This window comes from Neodiprion lecontei, chromosome 1 (assembly GCF_021901455.1).
Source record: "Neodiprion lecontei isolate iyNeoLeco1 chromosome 1, iyNeoLeco1.1, whole genome shotgun sequence".
Taxonomy (NCBI): Eukaryota; Metazoa; Arthropoda; class Insecta; order Hymenoptera; family Diprionidae; genus Neodiprion; species Neodiprion lecontei.
In genome coordinates this window covers 38,346,664-38,371,107 of record NC_060260.1, presented here as the reverse complement: position 1 = coordinate 38,371,107, position 24,444 = coordinate 38,346,664, and the positions used below count along the sequence as shown (strand labels likewise).

Sequence of the window (24,444 nt, the reverse complement as noted above, 5' to 3'; positions counted from 1 at the left end):
GGATGCTGGGGCTATTAAAAATTCGCAAGATTTCCGAAGACGAGCGACTGCGCACAGCCGCCGGACCAACCGACCGGACTGCCCGCTCAGAAAACGAAATGAGGAAGAAGAAGAAGAAGAAGAAGAAAAAGAAAAAAAAAAAAAAAACCCCCATTTCTAAGCACTTCCTGTCCGTTTTCGGCCCCCCGAATTCCCCACAAAGAAGCGTTTCACATCTCTTCACGGGGATTATACCGTCATTGAGAGGAGATGAGGGGGGGAAATTATAGTAATTTGAGTGGTAACTTGAAATGGTTGCGTTGCCTGGGTTCGTTTGTACCTAATCCTGTTTCCTCTTCTAACTCACACTCGCAATCAGTCACGTGACGCTAATACCGGTAACAATTTTGACGGAATAAGGTGGATTCAAAGACGCGTATGTCGAAGAGAGGCCTTTGTGCATTTCCGTGTGTGTGGAATTTTCAATATTATGATTTTAACTGAGGAAATCCAACACTGAGATTGGAAATTTAATTCATTACACCTGCGAGACGATTCGAATTCAATTTACAGACAATTGACTCACGCGTCTCCGTTTTTTAGTAATGAAATTGGGTGTTTCGACCAATTTGAAACTGTTATATTCACGGACAAAAAGAAATTTGACGATATTCGATCAATTCCAAAATTATAGCCTGCGAACTGCGCCGAGAGAAATTTTTAGTTCCGGTTATCGCTCGGTCCTTAATTACTTTCATTTTTTACCACAATCGAAAAATATAGTTCTAGGTAGAAAATGAAAATTACTTTTCTATCCGTTACTGTTCTTTCTCATTACGATCACTGTTGCTATATTTTCTTGCAACTGTTGCGAAAATTTAATGCTTGTGCAACAATAAATTGACGTTGAAGCCTTATTTAACTAAAAAAGTTTAGTTAACCGAACAAACTGATTTTACGTTGCAATTATCAAAAAAAGATCGGCGATAGCGCAAAATGGTTAGGCGTACCCCGTTTTTCGTAATTTCAACAATATTCAAACAGTTTTTTCAACGACACCTGTTTTACTGAATTTTTCTAGTTACTGTAACAAGTGAAATTTTTCTCAGTGTGAGTATATTTTTTAGGACCAATCAACTTTTTTCTAGTCGTCAAGATCGTTATAATTGCTTTCGAGTAATCGATATACGATTTCGGAAAACTGTCTTGGACGAAAAAATGAAAGTTTCACTTCAAAAGATATTGTCAAATTATTCGAACCGTGCAAGCTGAAAAATGGGCGACAAAAATCACTGTTCTCTGACATTAAAAATGTGACTAAGAATTTTTGTAACCCGTATTCGAGTCGATAAAAAATTGAATAAAAATCACAAAAAATTCGTTTCGAGCGGGAGATTTTTAGGAAGCGATGGAACGCGAAGTGGGAGAAAATCGGCGCGTAGTAACGAGAAACTTGAACCCCTGTGCGGTGGAGGTGAAAAAAACGCGTCCCTCGGATCGAAATCAATGAATTGCTACGAGATATCGAATTTCCTCTACATACACACGGTATTAAAGAATTTTTTCAAATTGTAAGAAAACTTCCCTCAGCGATTAGTGTAGGTAGGTAGGTATATTATACGTATAATGTATATCGAGTTGCAATCAGGCGGGCAAATATCACGTTTCGAGATTATATTCATGGGGTTATTACATGGGCGAGGGGAAACCCTCGCGAGGCCGCAACCCCAACCCCTTTGTCAAAGATTGATCGCACACACACACACACACACACACACACACACACACGCATACTCGTAATAAACAGCGAGCCTGGCCGCAAGCACCTGCTGCTCTTTCTCCCATGGCGCGTTTGTATGAAATTACCGTGAAAATTTATAGCGAAACCCGCCGCCGTCTGATCCTCGCAACTTTGCCGGCTTCAAACGGCGATCCTTGATAATTCACCCCGTACCTGATATATCGATTAATCCCCAATTTTCATCGGTATTTCAATCAATTTTTATCGTTCCACGTGAGAAAAAAAATAATAATAATAATTACAACAACAACAACAACAGCAACAACAATTACAATACGTAACGCACCTTGACTAATTATTTCTCGCTGTAGATACGATTGAGCAAAAAATAATTTTGCACGACAGATGATAAAGATGGTAAACTCGATTTAACGTTACACGGATCTCCAGCAACACGAACAATTTATTATTCAATTACAAAATAAGTCAGTCGGACTCCAATTTTTACAATTGAGATGAAGTGTCAACCATCGGTAAGATTTTCATTAGACAGGTATTTGTTTTACGTTAGATCAAATAATATCGAAAATGATTACTTTTCGAAAAGCCTCCAGCGTTACGTAGCAATTGCGTGCGAGTTTTTTCGTATTTTAAAACAATTTTGTTATACAGCTATTCTGGTAATGGTAAAAAACATAAGTTGTTATCCAATTTACTATATCCGATAATTAGCCATGAAATTATACCACTTATTTGATATTTGTAATATTCAGACGAATTTTCAATTGAAAAAGAAAGTTTTTTTCACGAAGAAAATTATTCAATTCAATTTAATTGTTACGTTTTATTTTTTTTTTCTTTTTTTTTTTTTCGCAAACACAGTTTCGGGGTTGATCGGATTAATAATTATATATTGTAATATCAATTCTCAAATTACCAAAACCATCTGTAGAATTATTACAAATTTCGAATGAGAAAATGTGTGATGCTGGGGGGAGCTTTTTCAAGTACACGAACATACGACGTGATTTGAAAGAAAGAAAATTTATCGATATACCACTTGAAATTTCACGTGAACGGAAAAGTTTCAGAGTTTCATTGACGTGTCTCCTTTATAAATGTGACTGACAGGTGAGAAGAAGACGATCAGAATTTTTCCAAATTCCGGTCATTATTCGTAGATGCAACGTCTGACGGATGGTAGCAGGTCGCGCGGCTCGTTAGACGTGTGAAAAAGTCTTTGGTTAACGAAATTAGCCGGAATTGAGGGAATAGAAAGGAGGAATCCCGAGATCCTTTCTGAGAGGAAAAAAATAGAGGAGGGGGAAGAGGGGGGAGGGGGTGTGTTATAAAAAATCGTGGGGTAGAAAAAGGCGGTCGGGGAGAGAAAGAGAGGCGAGAGTCGAGGGAAGATCTATTTTAATCTGATGATTGTGAGGCGATGGGCCTAATTTAATCTTTAGGACCCGTTCGTTTTTTTTTTTTTTTTTTTCTTTTCCCCGATTCTTCTTTTTCCTCCTCTTAACCACCACGGCACCGGGTTCTCACGACGTCACGTGTTCGCCTGCACGTGGTCAACGGTTTTTGTCGGCTTCCCGAAACCGCGCAACGCCTCGTTCTTAAAAACTTTTTACGACCTTGTCGTGGATCAGATTATCTATTAATAGACATGAGTGGGCCGAAAATTCATACATAAACCATCACCCGAGACACTTATTACCGAAATTCTCCCCCCCCCCCACGATCTTCTCGACCTTTCCCTCCCGACTAAACTCAGGCTTGAACTACCGTTTGATTGCGTTTTTTGTCACCTCGACGTCTCTCGAGCTCAAAGAAACGGAAAAAAATTCTCACCACGATAATCGCATTTGGCACTTGACTTGGGACGTATACCGGGATGTAAAAAGTTTGACGAAAAAATTTCCCCTTTGCCCCAAAAGCGTCGCGACCTCTACAAACACACGTTCCTTTTACGTTCAGATCTTCTTTCTTCGTCCCCTAAATCCTTCCTTTTTACAAAAGAAAATGTGAAATGACTTCATAAATTCGTCAGCCTCGGCTCGAATCTCGGGGAAAAGATTCAAAATTCATCTTGGAAATCGGAAATCTGCTAACGATTCGACTTCCAATTAGCGGCTCTAGTCTCTTGCCAGACGGAAATGGTGGTTGACCAGGACCATTCTCATGTGCAGCCACTTGATCGAGCACGTGGTTTTCCAGTTTCGTTTCACTTTCCCGAACATATTTATTCTATGTGACAAGAGCCGACACACGTGGCGCTGCTCGCTAACGAAGGCGACTGTATTTTGTGTCGATAATTGCTTGGATATTAGGAAATGACCACTTACCGTTCGATTTCTCAATATTGTAACTCACTTTGAGTAACATGTCCTTTGATGCTACATCTTCTTCTTCTTCTTCTTCGTGTCTTGTATGTAATAGAAATAGGTCCAGTTTGACCGAATCCCAGTTTTAACGGACCACCCTGTATATTGTGTAAATATAGTGGATGTGTTTACCCTAAAACCACGTGCGGAACACGCTGCAGACGCTTTTGGAGCACATGTGTATAACGTAACGCGAAACCTGTGGATGCCTGGGTGAAGAACGTCGACACAAGGAGGTTTCTGGGTTTGGTATACACATAAGAATCAGCACCACGCCACGGTCGCCGAAAGTAACGCCTGTCAGTCAGGCTGGTGGTTGTATTCGTGGACCCTTTGGTATGGAAGCGTAGCGTGATTAACCGAAGCAAGAAGTTCAAGGATCATCGAAATGTAAACTGCGATACACCATGCGAATTACGTCGTGAATGGATAACACGCATTAAAATAGCACTTCAACTCGCGTAACGCTTTCTTGGAATAATCACTCATCGACGAGACGGTATCTAAATCGAAGTGTGCGAGGGACTGATCGTTATCCGAAAAAGAGTGTTAACGGGATACATCAAGAGTTCATGAATTCGAGTAGTTTCAACTATCTTCAAGTGAAGTTTTCTGACCTGACGAACTGACGCTGATTGCGAGTTCGAGTGACTTGAATGACTTCGCGTGACTTTGACTAGCTTACTTGGACTGACTTCTAGTCTGACTGAATAGTCTTGGTAATGTTCGGATTGAGTGCATGGGACAATCGGTGGCGAATGAAATACCGAGAGCTGGGCCGAGTGATCGAGATAATCTGAAGAGAAGAACGATCGTTCTCGAGTACAGTGTGGAAGAGCAACAATGAGCGTCTTCTAATTGTCGCTGGAGGATGGGAAGGCAGTGGAGAACAGGATGGTTAGTGCGTGATGGAGTGCCGACTATAAAGAAGAAGAATGAGAAGAAAAAGAAAACGAAGAAGTAATCTGGTTTTGAAATCTCCCAAGGATGAAGACGAGGAAGCATATATAAAAGAAGGAATAGAAGAAGCAGAAGAAGAAGAAGAAGAAGGTGGAGCTGCTCTTCAGCCGGCTGTGGCGGAAATCTGTGGTGTGCGTTAAGATACAAATATTTCTATAATTCCCCGACACAATAGCGGCCGCATCTCGACAATGGGCATTGGCCTATTGGCCGAGTTTTTGGCCTCTGTAAATCTGACAGTGGCGTAGCTGAGGCCAATAACAGACTGAAAAAATGTCATTTGCTACAGCAACTGTAGGAAAATCTAGTAAAATTGGTATTGTTGCAACAACGGTTTCGATATTGTCTGGAATTGGAATAACACGTGGTACAACTTATCATCGCGATACGTACAAGGATATATGATGCAAAATAACGGTCTTAGTAGTTATACAAGAAGAGTTCTGTCTACAGATTCCTATACCGACAATTTACCGACATTCCGAAAACAGAGAAACTGAAAGTTGGAAAGGGTTCGTGTCTGAGCTACGAAGCGGCTGGAATGTCGGTAATATGCCGGTATGGGAATCCGTCTAGCCTTTGCGTGAAAAATTGTCGTTTTCTTTCCAAAACTGTGTTTTTTTCAGATTGAATACTAAGAAAAAAATGAAAACATTCGACGATCGCCCCGTCGAAACAGCTAGAGATTTCACTCCGTGAAGTGAGCCGAGATCCGCGGCTGCACCATTGGCCCATTATCCACTTAGTATAGGTTTCCGAGCCCTCGTAAGATCGCCATAAGAGGGCTATGGCTTTTCTATGGGTTTCCTTTTACGTAGATTGACGATTTTAGCCCCTGCACGTGTTCGACTGTCTGACAATGGCCCTTCTTCCACTCCTTGTACTCCCGTGTTTGAAAAGCTCCGCTGGCTCATGCCTCAACCGGAGATAAATTCTACGGTGTGTTACTTTCTGGGTTTCATCTATGATGCCGCAGCTAACCGAGGGCCGAGAATTGCCGTCGGGGAGATTGACTGACGCTTCGTTTGTCAGAGTTTATGCCCCGTGATCTCGAACCAAAAGCCCCTCTTTCCTCACCCACGAGTCGCTCGGAACTCGCCTCTACAAGGGTCTCAAAACTGCTCGGTTCACCGATTCTTCGCCTATCGATTCAACGGACGCAATATTATACTGTATAGATATATCGACTAGCCAAGAAGTGAACGAGGCGCTGTCCACTCGAAATATCAAACCTTCGAATCATACCTGAAAAGCCTTGTCTCTGTATTTTATACGTTATTTTTTCATTCTTCCTTCATGCGGGTCAACTTGAATCCCGCCTTTGTCATAAATCGTTACGAGCATAGATTCGATCCGTACCAAGAGATTCTCAAACGTTACCGAAATTCGCTAATTGTCTTCGATTTCAACCGCTTTCAAGTCATCTTCCATCACGCAACTTATCATGAATCGTTCTTTTTGTTGCAGTCATAAGTCTCTACATGAAGCTGTTCGCCACGGTGCAACCTAATAGGGTGAGTCAGTTCAATTGCCTTGAAACCTTGACTGTTTTCCATTTATTAGATCAAGTACGAAATTTTCTACAAACTCGCAGAACACACTGCGGAGTCTAAGATCAGTTGCTCATCCAGCAATATCAGATGAAAGCAACAAAGGTTCCCATTGTCGTCACCTTCTCAGAACCATGAAAATTACAAGCTGATTCCTGACCCTAAAAATAATCGACCAATCATTGTGAAAATCTATCATTATATTCCGATGAAACTTGAGATGTAAAACGGAAGCCTGAAACCCTTTCTTACGACGTTCATCTGCGCGACTTGGCAGTTTGGGTTTTTGGCAATGCGAGTAGTTTACAAATCCGGATCCGTAATCCGTGAAAATATAATATCCCGCTTTCTGTATCTAGCTGGCTTGGACCGAGCCTAAGTTCACACGGTTGGTTCAGCCAAAGGTATTTGAACGAAATATGACGTTCGAAATTGACTTAATATGTCCATTATCGACTGCGTCGTCGATCCTCGCCGAGCATCTGGCGTCCTTACAATTTTCACAAACAACATAGCCACCGTGCTTAAAGCTTTTATTCGAATGACGTGTGCGTATGTATCTCCGTGAAACTTTCATTCTCGAAAGGAAAAGTGGGATACAACGCTGCAGGTATAACAACAACAGAATCGCGAGAAATTTTACAAATATCCAATTCTCCATCCCGACGTTCCTGCATCGCGGTTATTTTATTTTCTTCCAGATTTTCTTCCTCCTTCTTCCTCTCGCCCACACTCGAAACACTCCATTCTTCGATTCAGCTCATCCGTGAGCTTTAAAAACGTTGCGCTACAGAAAAGTCTGAGCTGTTGCGGCTCTTAGCCTAAAACGACGTCAAATAATACAATAATTGTCCCTTTCAACAGTCGAAAAGGTAAATTTTTAAGAAATTTGTCTCAATATAATATTGTCGTTCAATGGCCGGCTGTGCAGTATCTTGGTTCTTCATTGTGTGTGAAAATTTTCTACGCCCAGTGGCGCCGAACGAGATTCCAAAAACCGGAATCAAGTTCTTTTTCGTCGCGTAAAAAGCATTGAAAAATCCCCAATATTAAACACAGTGGCGTTATTTTCGCCAGTGTTTTATGCTCGGCAATTTTTCTTCATCAATTGCACAGTTTTTCAGCATTTTTTGGAAACTTGACGAGAACGAAACCGACATCTCGACGCCGGCACCCTTGCAAGTTAACCGAAATGCACAAAAGGCGGGGGATCGTGGACGACGAAGTCATTGTGGCAAATATAAGTTGAAATAACTTTGAAATCGTTCTTCTATATACATATATATGTATATGTATAATAGAAGGTCGTCGTCTGGAAGTCTTTTGGAAATTTAAGTGACTGCGCTGCAGATCGAAACTGGAAATTCATTCGCCGCTTTTACTACCTTCGAAGTCTTTCGAGTTTTCTGTAATAGTCACAGTTACTCGAATGCCTTTTAACTCCGAGTTTTCGGCCCGTGAAAAAGTAACTACTCCATTATTCCGCAGACCTCCGAAGCAGATCGAACGCCGCTTTTTTCAAACAAGTTTCTGCGAGATCGAAAATCGGAGTTCCACACACGAAACGATCTAACCGTCTTGGCAATGATTGTCGATTGACCAAGAACTATCGATTTTTGGTGAAATCGTTTATTTTTTCCCGATTAATCGAGTATAATTTACGAAATTTTGATTTTATGTGCACCGTTTAGAAAACATACGAAATTACGGAGATTCAATCTAATCGTGCTCGATTACTTTTTCGGGCTCGATTATTTTTAGCTTAGTAGCAATTGCTAATTGGCGGAAAAATACGAGTTTTCTCTTCTTCGATGAGCGAATTTTTACCCCCACGGTCATAGACCTGAAAGAGCAGTTAAAACTGAAAATCGTTTTCAAGGTGGATTCGAAAAGCTTTTTCTCCTTTATTTATAGCTCCGGAAGATTGGAAATTTTTTCGAGGTTTTTAAAAACTAAGAGGAAAATGTTCCGGAAAATAGTTCGTACATATTCTAATCGTATTATGGACAAATTGTGAAAATTATTATCGATACAGACAAAATTTTTACGAATTTTGATGCTAGTGAGAAAAGTTTGGACGTATTTCAATCGATAATAGAAGAAATATCGATTCAAAGTGAATAAAACTCTAAAAATTCGGCATTTGAAATATTGCACATTTTTGTGATGCATGTTAAACGAAAAAAGAATAAGTAAATGGTTTTCTATATTCTGCTATAAAAACTAGCAAGATTGATTAACACTAGGTTTCATCGAATCGTGCAAAACTTTCATCGATATTTCTTCGAGACAATTGAAATCTGTGTAAAAAAAAAAAAAGAAAAAAACAAGAATAACGAATCCAACACCATAAATTATGTGCACAAAATTGCACCTACCTAGATAGAAAAATCTTGAATAGCGTTCACAGACAATATCAGTTGTTGTCGAATGATGAAACGAAAGAAGAAAGGAAGAGCGAATAAAGTAGGAATTTCCTAAGTAGGTATAATTCGACTTGTTTCCGCCCCGTGCAGAAGAATAAGGAAAAGAAGAAAAAAGGGACGACGTACGGTGCAAAATATTTAACAATATTTTCGAAAGTCTTTTTTATTTTTTTTTTTTTTTTTTCTCCTCCTCCTTCTTTGGCTCTTTTTTAAAACGTAACCCAATACTTTGCCACTTTGGTTGAAGAGATTAGGTGTAGCCGTAGGTATAAGGTATTTAAGTAGGTACTCGTTATACACGCGGGATCCCACAAAAAGAAGAAGTAGCGCGTGATCTTTTGTGCGGCGCAAGATATTTCCAGGGCGAAGAATATCGGGGCTCTATGGTGGTCGTGTCGGATTTCAAAACGGGCAAAAAGTGCACACACTGCATTGGTTATATACGCCTACAACGTACGTGCATGCATACGTGAATGCGTGAGCGTGTGTTTATTATACGTATTTATTACTATACCCGTGACGATATTTCTATACGTGTATTTATACGCACACGGCACATTTTCAGGGGAACGGTGTCGAGATGGATCAGGAAAGATCGGGCTGATAATCTAAATGGAAAAATTGAATTGAATTGCAGGGTACAATAAAGGGATTCGGGCATATTTGGCTACCCGTATAACGACCGGTAATGGCTGTAATCTGATCACAAATACGTTCTTCTTCTTCTCTCGTCTCTTCCTTCTTTCATTCTCTTTTTTTTTTTTTATTTTTTTATTTTTTTATCTTACCTCTGCTAGCGAGCAGGGAAAAAGAAAGGAAAACAACGATACGATTAATTTGGTGTAACATTTCCTTGCTTCTTTCACCTGATGTATATTGTGTAGAAAAATTACAGTCGCCTGACGTGATATTTATTTGATAAAAAAAAAAAAGATCCTTTTCATCCGTTCTTTTCGAATACCGAAAATCATCGCTGAACAATTTTTGAAAAATAATAACGACGGACGGGCGTTTAACTGTAAAATATTTTTCATCGGGGCAAACGAAAGGTACAAAAAAAAAAAAAAAAACTGTAAAATGGTCTATACAACTTTACGATGAAATTTTGATAAAGCTGTAACTAAACGTTTCGTGATTTTTCTTCTTTTTTCTTTTTTTGTGTTTCCTTATTCACAGCGTGATGTAAATCTTTTATTTCAGTCGAATATTTCCTGCACGCGTCGCAATTGCACCGATTAACGAAAAATGTCGTGAAAAAATGAATGGTAATTGAGTTTAAAAAGATGCAAATAAAATTTCTTCAAAATTGAAAGATCATGTAGAGGAAAAATTTCAACTTATCAGAGGAAAAACTCAAAGTCGAGGAGGAATATTTTGCAAGGGATAGACATCTACCGATGATGGCGGGAACTGAGAAGCATTCTCAAACACCGAGGGTTGGAAATTTTTGTAACAGATGGTGCCAGTGCCCATCCACGTGGCTGCAGGACCGAAATCTAAAAATAGAGAAAAATTTATGGGCCTTTAACGGAACGACACAGCGGCGGCATTCCGTCCCGAGTCGTAAAGGAATCATTGCATACATCCTAGGACTTGTTTTATTTGTTAATTTAAAATATTCAGCGTGCCATGACGTAAAGCATATCGAGCGATGGGCGAAAGTCTTTTCTCTCGTTTTCTTCTTCTTCTTATTATTATTATTATTGTTGTTGTTGTTGTGATTTTATTGACACAGCATTTCGGTAATTATAATCTTGTATCGAAGCATTTTAATGCATTCGTACGTTTATATACCTACTAATTATAATTTTTGTTAGAAAGCTATTCCGTGATTCGCTTACCTATGCAGGGGATTTAATTAAATGCCGACTGTAATAACAAATTTGTACAAGTTTCAACGCAATTTATAACGTCTATAATAATTTGATAACGCGTGTAATCGGAACGGGAATTTGATATGAATCGTAATAAACATTGTCCGAATGTGTAAAAATTATACTTCCGAGGTTGTGCTAAAATATTTACATACTGTAGACTTTATTAGACGAATGAATTTTTTTCTATTTTCTCAATTTCACGAACGTGCAGAGAAGAGGCGACGATCCAACAAGGAGCAATTAAAAATTTAAATCCGAAGCTTGAAAAAGCAACCAAAAACAGTACCGTAGAAAATTGTTAATCGTTTATTTCAGTTTTTCTCTTCTACTCGCGATGTTAATTATTATTTTCGTCTTATTTTAAAATAATTCTTGATGCAGGATTTAGGAATTTGGGAAAGATTTCTTTTGGGGTGATAAAGAAAACTCATGGTATAATTTCATTTCACACAATTTATTGTATATTTGTAGTTAGAAGTCATAAAACGATGAGAACACACACAATTATCAATAGGAGATTGGATCATGCTGTCCAAGAAACAAAACGACACAAAAAGATGAATAACATACGAGACGAATCATGAGATTCGAACGAAAAAATCAAAAATCAACCAAAACTAAAAAAAAAAAAAAATAGCTACAGTGTGCGTAATAAAATAACTAAACGAATTACGTTTATAAAATAGTACATATGTATATATATGCGTATACGAAAAATCACAAAACGTTAAATAAATGGTGCATAATAAGAGTTTTAAAAAACAAAATAGAAGACGAACTCGAAATCCTTGAGAGAAAATATTTCCTTTAAAATACAAAAGCATACAGCAAACGAAGACAATTTTGACACACGTGAATTCAATTATTATTTTCTGATATCAATCTGATTGGGTCAGCCGACTCTCGATTCAGATCGTTAATTATCTAGATATCACAAAACAACGTCGAGCCAAGTTTTTCATTATCCTATAAGTCCTTATTAACGAATATTATTCATTACATCTAGCGTTATAATTTTAGTCTTATATAATTTTGTAATAAAATCCTTACGATTTTTAGTATCACAGTTTCAATATTCATATCTCTATCTCTCTCTCTCTCTCTCTCTCTCTCTCTCTCTCTCTCTCTCTCTCTCTCTCTGTCTCTTAAAAGCTACAAAAGAACATTCTTCTTTTTATCTCATTTAGCCTAATATCACATGATTGGAAGACAGTTTATCATATTTTCTAATTCTAATGTACGAAAATTTTCGTTCTCCGAATTTCAAGCTTCTTATCCATCGCAGAATTTCCGTACATAAAATCGTTTATCACGTATGACAGTAATCGTCGATCATTTTATCTCTGAATCATTAAGCTATTATCACAGTTGAATCGTACGTATAATAAAAATTATATTGATGATAATTAAACTATTTCCAATTGCACCTTATATTATCATAGAAAATCACTCCTCAATTATTTAAAATTATATGTATTAATGTATGTATATACCTAATTTTTCATCACAGAATTTTCATGTTTATACAATATGCACTGGGCGGCCTTGTCGGCGAACGATACAATTTTACACGTTCGCCTATTATTCGTCTACTTAAAATATATGAATTTAACGTTAAAAACTACACCGAAAAATTATCGATCAGAAGCTAATATCACAGTTCACGACTTATGCTTAAACCGCATAAATCTTTTACTATTTTATAATACCTACACACAAGTAATATGTGTATTGAGAATCAAAAAGAAGAACTAACTCATTCTCATTATCAATTACAAACGCAGTTAAAGCTTGAGCAATATTGCAGGTGATTTATACGCTTATTCTAAACACTAAATCTACTCGCTAAGCGATAACTATTGCTAAATCTAAGCTAATCTAATAAGTTGATGAAAAAAAAATAGGATGAGAAAAGAATGGTGACTTTTCGGTAAATCTTTGTCCATAAGTAACGTACAATAAATTGACATGTTCACGCTACACACGACATAAATTCGATTCACCGTAATTATCGATAGGCTTACGATTAAAGTTGTTTAATCAGATGTCGACGAAATACCGATTAGAGTATGAATATCAATGAGTTTAGAAAATGAACAAATATAGTAGAGTTTTTCTTCTCTCAAGCAAATTATTTTCAAGTCACTATTATAGCCGAGAAGGCTCAAGTAAAGCTGTTCGATATCACATTTCGGTTCTTACTTCATCCTCTTCCTCCTCTTCCTCCTCCTCCTCCTCCTCCTCCTCCTTCTCGAATCATCATCTTCACTGAACTCGGGCCCGGATCTCGCGGAGCTCGTTGAGCAGGTTGTCATCAACGACGTTGGCCAGTTCCCGAAGGGTGTAAGTCATGCCGGACTGGACCCAACGCACCTGAGAGTCGTTGACCCGGTTTTCGTTGGCGGCGTTCTGCCAGTCGACGGCCTCATCGCTGGTGGAACAAGGGTGCTTCCCGATCCTTTTAAGCCACAGCTTGACCCTCGCGACGACAGCACTCTTTGCGCGATGAACGGACGGGCCCCAAAAGCGGGCCTTATCTCGCCGCGCATCGGGGCCTACGAGCGACGATCGAACTTCGACGGCGCACATTTCGACGCTCGAAATTCGCGACGGGAGAAGATTACGATTAACGTCCGGACAGAAATCAGTGGGGAAAATTTTCCTACGATGCAGCTAATTCTGCGCCGCGGAAATCTAACGGCTATTGTACGGCGATCAGGCTCGGTCTCAGTGATCGAATGAGCCGCTCTATGAGGCCCCGGGGCCTTATATAGCCGCGCCGGCGCCTGCGCGATGCATCTAGCTGCAGCAGAAGCATGCGAGGGCATGCGCCGCGGGGCCCGGGCGGAGAAAAATACGCGGGGCCTGACGGCGCGGCGCGCGCTGCGCAACTTCAGGGTCGAGCCTGCCTCTTCTTTGTGTCGCGGCTCGCGCAGAGCACGCGGCCAACGCGCACGGTAGCCGGCGCATGCGCGGCACAAGCTTCGCGCGGGTGAGGCGGGGGGGGAGGGACGCGGGGCCCGGACCCGCAACTTGTGCCCGGAGCGAGCCCCCCCCCCCGACCGAGGGATGGGGCCCGAGGCGACGGCTACGATGAGGAAGGACGGAGGAAGGACTCGTGCGCCGAGTAAGGAGAACGAGGGAGAGAGAAAAATTGAAGAGATTGGCGAGGAGGAGGAGGAGGAGGAGGAGGGGGGAGGTTTTTAACGCAACGTACGATCTGTCGAGGATTTACTTGCAGTACTTATGGATGGTGGGGAGAAAACTGGGGACTCAACTTGATGTTACTGTAAGAATAATTAGGTATACATACACGAGTGAAAGATTGTTGAACAAGATGCATTTACTTATCTACGATATCGTGAATTATTACTCGCATTGTGCGTTGCAGGTTTCAGAGATTATTGAAAAGTGATCGACGGATATTTTTGATAGGAAATAAGATATGGGATAAGAGGTTTTTTGGTAGATCATAGGTAGCATTGTTACCGATTTATTAACTTATGGTATTATACTCGATACGTTGCGGACTTGGACTCATGATTCATGGATGTCATGGGCGTGGTTTGGATCTTTACGTAAGGACTTGAAACTTAAGTTTTTGATAAATTAACTGAATTTTGTGTAGATCCAGAACTTCGCATTCTAAGTTCTCAAATATGAAGGATTTAATAAGTGTTGCAAAAACGATGTTGCATCGATATTGACACTCCAATACAATATTGTCAAATATTTTTTTACTCTTTCCTTCGTAGTCTGATTCTAATTTATTCCCACTCTGCGTTGTCTCTTTTTTTTTTATTTTCTCTTCTTCTTCTTTTTGGTGTATGATTTCAGTCGATTTACGGACAATAATTACCTAGTCACGTTTCTCTTTCAAGGAAGGTGAAAGAGGAAAATAACTTTGTAGCGGCACCGAGATAACGAAAGGAGACTTTCGATAATTGTGTTTTCAAACTTGACAGATCGACGTATAAATCAATCGACCAGCAAAAAAGATGTACACATATTTTTTCGAAACGAACGGTTCCTTACGTAGTCACAGATATGATTGATACTGTAAATGGAAAAGCGAATTGAACTGTAATTCGTGAAAATGAAAAACTTAAACCATGTATTACTCGTATTTCGAAAATCTTCCGCATGTTGTTGATCAGGGTATACAATTAACGAATGTTTACACTCGCGTAGGAGGAAAAAGCGGATGAATAATCGCAAAGAATAACGGTAAATTCACCGCCAGATTTCTGCAGCGACATATTCGTAACGAAGCAATTTATCAAGACCACACGTTCTTACAAGAATTTCAAAGCACAAACACGAACTCACGTACCAAAGATTTTTTAAATGCTTAATTGGAGAATGACACTGCTCGTGTGTATAATTTATATCGTAGCGATAAATAAAATTCTCCCCGTACTCGCCGGCGGTCTTACAAGCAATAAATAATAATCCGCATATACCGGTAATTACGGCCTCCTGATATCTCGGTATAAATGTATGTAAATATACACATATTCATACAACGAATCGATTCGCTATTTGCATGATGAAAATATGCGTCTCGGGGGTTTCGCCGAGGGCAAGAGGCGAGTGCATCTCGTAATATTCGCTTGCGGGACGACGATGGGTGTGTCGGTAATCACGTTTCAAGCTCCAAGGAAATTGATTTCTCGCAAGCTCGCCGAGTTTCGTACCTACATCTTCGCGCGAGGAAAATTCATTGGTCGAATCTGAAGTCGATGACGGGAATTGAAAAAAATTTTCTATCTTGATATAAATTCGGTTGTCTATATCGATAAATAAGATAAAATAAAAAATACACCTGTATAGAAATAAGAAGGTCGTAATAAATAACGACTCGTTGAGTTCTTCAAGCGTCAACGAACTTTACGCCCATTTGTTTACTTGCTCTTTCGTCATTCTGGTCGATTGCCAAACGAGTTTACAGATCGTTCGTTGAATACCCAGGCAACCTGCGAAACTAGGTCAAGGGCACTCACTCCTGTTCGATAACCTCGCGATTCGCGGTCGTTGTCACGATTATCGGTTAATTGGAGTGTTTGTAATACTTTTTTAGCCGTAGACTCTGATTTAAAATTTTGTGACGATTCAACGCGGGATATTAAAAACGTTGCCGGGCTAGGTGCGAGTTTCGTCTAAACGTAAAGCCGGGATTTCGTTGAAAATTTTATCTTGTGAAACGAGGCTGATCTTTTATAATCAACGAATCTTGGGAGTAAGTTATTTATTATTCATGAATCCGTGAGTATAAAATTTGAATACATGTTATTACGATTATATGATTTCATTCACGATGTCTTCTCATATTTTGAAAATGGTTAAAACTCCGAATGTACGTAGTTATGATGTTGGACAGTTTCTGGACCGAATCGTCCGCTCGATTTTATAGTACGAGAAAAATTGGATCAAAATATGGATAAACTTTGCAATAAATATCTGATCAGTGAAAGCTTTCGATTGGATTCCCAAAATCTGGTCAAATTTTTTGATTTTTTTTTTTTTTCAAATTAGAAAATTGGGTTATCGTTAGAAACGATCGGTCATAATGAACGAAAATCGTCCGGAGCTTTCATCACCCGGACTGATAACGTAATTTGAATTTGCACAAGGGTGGCGGACTCGAGGTGGTGAGGCGGTGTTGAATTTCCGAATTTGACAAATTTCGAATTACTTGGTGGCGAATCTTGAAGTAAAGAAATCAAACTTTTACGAAACAACAAAGTTTCGAATGATCGGAATGCCGAAGGCTCGAAGTTCCGAAATGCGAGAAGATAAGAAAATTCAAGCCAAGATGGAGCAAAGTTCGGTAAAATTAAAATATCCTCACACAGCGTAGTTTCCCAAACGAGTGGGTGTAAAAAATCAGAATGACCAGGATTCCGAACTGAAAATATCGAAAATCAAAACCCCAAAAAAAGATCAAAGCGACGAAATATCACCAAGCCAAAAATTGACGGAACCGAAAATCTTCGATCATCCGGAATTTCAGTGTTTCGGATTTTCAAGTTTTCTCATTTTCGCACATCCGGAACTTCGAAACCTCGGAATTACGCCCCTTTGAAATTTTCCACTCTCTTGATTTGTTGTCTCGTCCAAGTTTGATTCCTTAACCTCGAGTCCCAGCCCCCCCCCCCCCTCCCCCTCAGTAAAAAAATCAAAATTCGTCGCTTACGGAGCTTTCGGAGCTTTTAGAAATTTGGAATTCGAATCCCGCCGTAAGCCGGAGGTCCTCGCGCATGTACTTAGATCCCTGACCCACCCCACGCCGGCATCTGTCAGCCTGTGTGCGGTGGGTGCGAAGGAGTCCCCGTGCGTGAGGGGCGCGTGCTTGCGTGTGCGTGCAGCGTGCGTGGAGTCGCGGCAGCTGGAGATTCGCGCGTGAGAACTCGGTGGCACGGAGGTTCCCTGGTTTCGTCGCCACCTGTCCTCGGCTCGCCTTCGAAACCCCCGCCTCTTCGCCCCTCGGCTCGCCTCGCCGCGTCTTGACGAAGCTTCGTTATGTGTATCGGAATACGGGAAGGAAGCGTGCTTGAAACGTGGTGGTCGTGTGCGAGGAGCGTGCAGGGAGGAAGGAGGCCCCAGAACCGCGTCACCTTTTTCACATGTTATGCATCTTTTTCCTTTTTTTTTTCTTTTTTCTTTGTTTTTCATTTTTCTTCTCTCCCTCTCATCTTCTCCATTCCCGTTTCCGTGTTCCTCGTTTTCGTTTCACTTTTCTTCACTTTTCTCACGGTTCATCCGTCTCCAATCTTTCCGAACCGGATTATTACCCACGATCTATGAAGACGGATCGTTTTTTTTTTATTTTTTTTTTTTTTTTTTTTTTTTCTTTTCTCAACTTCGCGATCATTTTTATTTATCATCGAAGGAACGAGAGAGTAAGGGAAGTTACTACGATCACGCCGAGAGATTAAAAGTTTACTTTTTACTAAACCTCGACGTTTCAAGAACCGAGAATCACCGCTACATTTTTCACATGGCTTCGAAGAAGAAAAAACTAAAGAAGATCGAGAAATTCCGGTGAATCCGCAATACTAAATTTATGCAATTCAAACACACATTAATTGACTTTGACTTTTTTTTTTTTTTTTATAGTGACACGATTCACCGTATTAACGACGGATTATTAACAGCGTATTTAATGGCGACTTTGCAGGTTTAAAATGTTGTGTTTTTATCACGTTATTTAATCTTTAAATTCCTTTTGTGCCCGTCAATCACGTCGCGTCGCCGGGCGCGATTTGTAAACGCTTGATTCGCTGATTGCAAAAGAGAGCGAATCACATACACGATTAAATGGCAATTCCGCATACGTTATATATACATATATATAATAATATTACAGCTATTCAGCGTGTTTTGCGTCGGGTAACACGTCTTGAATTTTTCAATGACATTTCACTTCCGACGTGCTAAACTTCCGCCTTTTACTCCAATTCGTTCGTTACCTTCTTGTAACATCACAAATGCGGAAAATGTGTTTTGAAAAACAATAAAAGAGAAGAAATTTTTGACAGGTAATTTACAGGTAAAAAAAAAAGCGGCCTCTTACAATTTCAATTTTATATCGTTAACCGGTTACCTAGAGATTTTTGCTGTAAAAAATAGAAAATTAAAAAAATATTTACTGGAAAAAAATTGCTTAAATTTGATCGTCAAGTATAGAATTAAATTTCATTTTACACACTGTGACGCATACGCTAATTATCGTTCATATATAAAGATGGATGAAAATTTTGTGACATGCAATAATTAAAGATATTTACGAAAGAATCGCAACAACGTTTTTCATTTCAAATCTTGTCCGGCGTAAATACGGGATTTAGAAGAAAGAAGAATGAAAGAAATACAGATTCGTTCGAATAAGAAATCACAGATAGATAAGGTGTAGTTAAAAGTACCGCGAGTTTATTTTTATAAATCTCCTTTACTTCCAGTTTAAATAAGAATTGCGATTCCATTTTCCGCTGAAGAGTTTCATACGTAATCGTACAAGCGTACAGAGATGACGTTGATGTCTGTTGCGGTGAAAAGAAAGAAATAAATAAATTCGCTTTTTAAAAGTCTTACAAAAAATTTCAGCTGTATTACGTATACATATAACATGAGCAGTTACGAAAGCGTTTCTATTACCGCACGCAACAGCGGAATTTCGATACCGCAGAGCTGTTTTCTGCAGAGGATCACGCGGCGTTATCTCAACGTCTGGATCTGTAGCTCGGATGAAATCCAGAGACAGTTCGTTCGCGTCTGCAGGGTCGCTTAATTGGCTCCTTTGACGCGCGTTCAGGGATCGCGTCATCTTTCAAAACGATCACGAGCCGCAGTTTCGAGCCTCGGTCTCCTTCCTGCGGCTGTTTCGCTGATTTTTTATTACCGAAAGCAGATTTTCTTACGTTTCATAATTAATGTACAATATTATTCGCAATTAGCTTTTCCCAGTTTTGCCTGATCGTAAAAACTCGAAGAACTTACGTATCTTTATCGAACAGAAGTAAGTTTTTTAAGGACGACTAAATGAACGTTTTTATAAATCTTCAGGATTCATTGAGTCGAGTTTGAAAGCAGTGATAAATTTCTGCGTCAATTCGTCGTAGACAAAATCATCGAACAAAGTTCTCTTCGTCAAGTAGGTAAAATTGTCGGACTTTCAAAATTCTGGGCCTGATGGTTATTAAAATTTCAAAGTTTGCTGGGTCATTGGAAAGTTTTTGTACTCTTGCGTATCATCGGATCAACATTTCTTGTATCAAAAAAATTCTTTCTTTTTTTTTTTTTGACACATTTTGTTTCAGGATTCACTTCCACCCGCATTACTCGGATTGCCTTTACATTTGTATGTAATTGCGTATTCAGTAAAATATTGTACATATTATACCGTTCGAATAATTGATCTCGATAATATATTCGTATAATCGTAATGAAAATCGTTGTACCAGCATCTTGGAAATAGTATTCTTTGTTTTTTCTTGTCATTCCTTCTTGTGCTTTTGATAAATTTTTTCAGGCGCACTTACACAGTTGTAACTCAAAGTTCCACGCAGAGATAAAGTCTTGTATTTTATAAAATATACGATTATTTGCGTTGAGTCGAAGAGTGACCAGATGCGACGGTAACTTGTCTCGCAGAGTTTTACCACGGACTATTATTTACGTGCGCAAATCAATGCGGCAAAGTATCGTTTCTGGGATTTTAACGATCTTGCGCAAGCGTGTAAGCGTGTAAAGTCTTGTAACGTTAGTTGGTCGGAAACACCGTGAATTACACGGAATCTCGTTGAATCGTCGAACGATTTGGTCACATCTGTGAATTTTAGTATTTTTCCCGCAACTGCGCTCCGCCCGTAAAACGTACGGGAAATGATATCGGCCGTGCGCAGAATGCGCACAGGCCGTTTAAACCTGAATTACAGAGGTGTCGAGGTACTTTACGACGTTATTGAAGTTCGCATTAAATGCTGCGCGCGTCGCCCGTCGAATAATATCGATAATTTCTTCTCGTAACTTACGCGAGTCGTGTTAAAAACCATTTGCGCACATGACGAAGCCGCCTGGCGATTATAAACGAAATCCAGGGACGAATGTATTCGCTCAGAATTTATATCACGTTACTCTTCCGATCTGTCGCCGTAGGCCCAAAATTAAACATTTTCGAACACGCCGGATTTGGGACTGCTATCATTTAACCAGTTCGCGGGAATCAACGACCCCGCCAATTAATTGTCACCAGATATAAAAATATCCCCGCGGCGTGAATTCCGTGCGCATATTTATTTATTTATTTATTTTTTATTTTTTCACCTCGCGCACCGCGTTCGCATAATAATTCCATAAAGTACGAACCGTATCGCTTCTTCTTTTCGACGTATAATATTCGTTTTTGTCACTTTATTTGCTCACATTACGCGCGTTGATCGTTTCGATCGCAGATCGCGTCGCCGCGGGCGGCACGCGATATTTTCTATAATTAATTCCAACTTCCTTAGATAAATTTCTTCGCCTTTATCGTCTCTGTAATAACATCGTACAGACCCCTGTGACGCGTTGTGGAAAAAATTCGACATTCACACGCGACGCTGTTATTACATATGTTTGTTATAAAGCTGCTGAGGAGGTCGGTTATGCAAACTAATCAGTCGCACTAATTACGGCTAATTCGTCGTTTTTACTTTCATTCTCTACAATATAGTTTTACCATTCTTTGTTTTTTCATCGTTTTTTTTTTTTTAGCTAACAAATATTTTTACGAATATCACGCTGTCGAATATTTTTCGTTCTCAATATAGAAATTCTATCGCAAATACTCGGGAATTCAATTCCTCATTACACATATACGCAATAGCAAATCTGCGTGTCTGACCACCCGTTGTTTTTACCACTGCACCGCATTCTTATATTTTATAGTGGAATTTCAAAGGCCGCCGGTCAGTTTTTTTTTTTTTTTTTTTTTTTTCTCCACACCAATCATCGACGAAGTGACAAACAATTTTTACTACCTTATAATACATGCATAATCAATTTCCAGTTTTACATACATTTATTGCACACGATTGTTTTATTTGTTATTTATTTTTCTTCCATCATCCGATCGACTGCTCATTTTACTCTTTTATTTCGTCCCTGCTGGAAATTTAGCGGACTTTTGATATACGGATTTTGAAATGAAAGTGTCACCGAATCGGTAAGATATTTTTCCGAAAAGTGTGAAGAAAATTTTTCCGAACTCGGCAGAGTTATTTTTTTCCATAATTTTCAACAAAAAATTTAAATTTAGTTGAAGTAATTATAGCCGTATACGTACATAGTATAGAATTACTTGCGAAATTCGTACCCATTAACAAATATTTTTCTTTTCAATTACCTGACGTGTATGTATATATATATATATATATATTATAAATCAATAAGCAGATTGTTTATTTCGTTCCTATCGAAACGAAAATTTTATGTTTTTTCAATGATTGAACTGTCTTTACCTAACGTCACGTTCCAACGATCAACGTCATTCGCTGCCGCGACGCGTATCATCAAAAATCGTTTGCCTAATAATTATTCCAGGTGAATATAATTGGAACGAAGCTTGTTACTAATTACAAAAGTCATACGTGATGCATCAGCGGCTCCCATAATTAGACTTGCCATATATTGACGCGGACGGTAACGCTTGAGTGCCGATATGTGTAAGTATATGGTATATAATATTATAATCGACGTGTGTAACGCCCGACAGCCAAAACGAATCGACCTACTGCACCGTAACGTGTACCGAAACATACGTGTATATATATATATATATATATATATATATATATATATATATATATATATATATATATATATATATATATATATATATATATATATATAACGTTACACGCCACATTCGTAAATGGACAGATTTTTCATGTGGAAATATTTTTTTTTAACCTACCCCGATCGTCTTCGGCACGGGCAGTAATGTATAGCTTGGGTACAGATTTAGACACCCCCAACCCCCCTTCTTTGTATAAGAAAGAGAGGCCCCGGGGGGAGGGGGGAGGGGGAGGGTGGGTGGATCGGTGTAGTAATTAGACACAGGACGGAAGAGACTCGCGATGATCGAAGAGCGAGAGATCGTTCAGGGTCACAAATCAGCCGAGACAAATCGCTGATTAATCCTCTTCGCTCGGATGTAATATCAGATAATAATCCATCCTTGCTCGGCTAGATGGAACGCCAAACCCTTGATGTGTTTTATATTTATATATATATATATATTGTATGCGTGTATGCATGTGTATGTATAGAACGTTACATCTCCGCGCATCCTGCTGCCGCAGCCTTTAACCACCGACTTCATTTACTTTCCTATCACACCTGATCTGTAATTACCAAATTTAATCAAAGTTCCTGTTATTTTCGTAACGAAATAAGAGTACGAAGATATCGTTTACGATTTTTTATCTCCCACTGTTTTTGCGCTGAGTATATTTTTTGTTAATATAATTTTAGGATATTGGAAAAAATCGATATTTCAGTCGCACGGCGTCGATTGACAGACTGATTGAATACGAGTTTTTAGTTTCCATTTTTCTAGGGTATCACGAGTGAGGCGTGAATTCATTGAGGATTTCATTTCGCAATGATGTCATGTTGAATTCTTCAAAACGACAAGTTCAATGCAATCCTGATTATAATATGACGCTCAATTTTTATACCGCAATCGATGTTGATTAGCGTACTTTTGACGACTTATGGTACGTAGAGTTATGTGAAAAATTTGTCGAAACAAAAACGTGATAAGACGAGATTTAAAAAAAACAGCAGCCTAAGCCAGTCGTGTTAAATCTGATAAAAATAAGCCTATGATTTAGATAATTACAACCGATGATTCAGATAACATAACTAGATAATTATGTCCGATGCAGACAATTTTTAATCACTCGTTTCAGCTTTCACTTGTGTCTTTGGTACGACACCTTTTTTTTTCTAACCTAACTTCACGTCCCTCGAATTCTTCACCCTCACATTTCATTTCTGCTCGATTCTTTTCTCGTCCCAATTTCATTCTACTCGTCTACAACATTCACTTAATAATATAAAATGAAATAAAATATTGATTTTATCGCGAGACGATAAAATATTCAAAAATTCTACGAAAAAACATCGAACGTTTCGATCGTTTTCGTTTATTTTCACCCCCCCCCCCCCCCCCTCCCCCCACCCTCCCTGCCTGCCTGCCTGTCTCGTTTCGCTTTTCTCATTGCTTGGTCAACCACGTGTTCAACACGCTCCTTGCGTGTGCTGTGCATGCGCTAGGGTCCAGGTTAAGGACGGAGAGAAGGAGAGAGAGAGATAGAGAAAGGGGGGGGAAGAGAGAGAGAGAGAGGCGAGCAGAGGATACACCCGTGCGCAAAGACCGAATGTAAAGGAGAGGGAAGAGGAGAAGAGAAGACGAAGACGAAGACGAAGACGAAGAGCAAAGCATCGAGACCGAAGTCACACCTGCCCGGTTTTCCCACGAGATATAAGGTCCCCCTGCACCGAAGACGCGAGCGGGGATCGGATGGTAGCTGCAACACTTGAAATCGCGCCAATTCCGGACCCCTGGAACGAGAATTCATCCCTGACTATAATATCTGGTCTGCTGAAGAATCATACGGCTGAATGACGTCTCTTTGTCCTGTGCCCTTCGTATCCAATGGCTGATGTAATTGAGGGACCGATTTCTGACCGGTTGACCGTAGCGAATAGTCGCTAATTTACCGGGGGTGGAGAAGTTTGGTGGAAATTTCATTATTACGGATTCTTTTAGGTGGAGGGTTGATCGCGAAGATGCATTTCAGACTTACTTACTTACTTACTTACTTACTTGCTTGTAACGTCGAGTTACGAACATGTCCGATTTTCGTTGTTTTGTTTTCTTTTTCTTTTTTTTTTTTTTTTTCTTATCGCCTTGTCTAATAATATAATGGTTTGGGTTACTCGTGTCAAAACTGGTAATATTCGATGTTATCTGAT

At 39.4% G+C, this 24,444-nt stretch overlaps 1 protein-coding gene across 3 annotated transcripts in view; it reads left to right on the top strand.

Annotated features, from left to right (window-relative positions):
- The window catches only part of LOC107227674 (tubulin monoglutamylase TTLL4-like), a 101,399-nt gene that overhangs the window by 16,284 nt on the left and 60,671 nt on the right, over positions 1-24,444 (top strand). The window contains exons 1-2 of one of the 3 annotated variants that reach the window (XM_046746350.1): positions 5,179-5,198; positions 6,535-6,581. The gene's annotated coding sequence lies outside the window, so the exon portion shown is untranslated. Of the gene's footprint in view, positions 1-5,178; positions 5,199-6,534; positions 6,582-14,136; positions 14,210-24,444 lie in introns of those variants that run through there. The other 2 variants (XM_046746349.1, XM_046746351.1) reach the window with 2 other exon arrangements.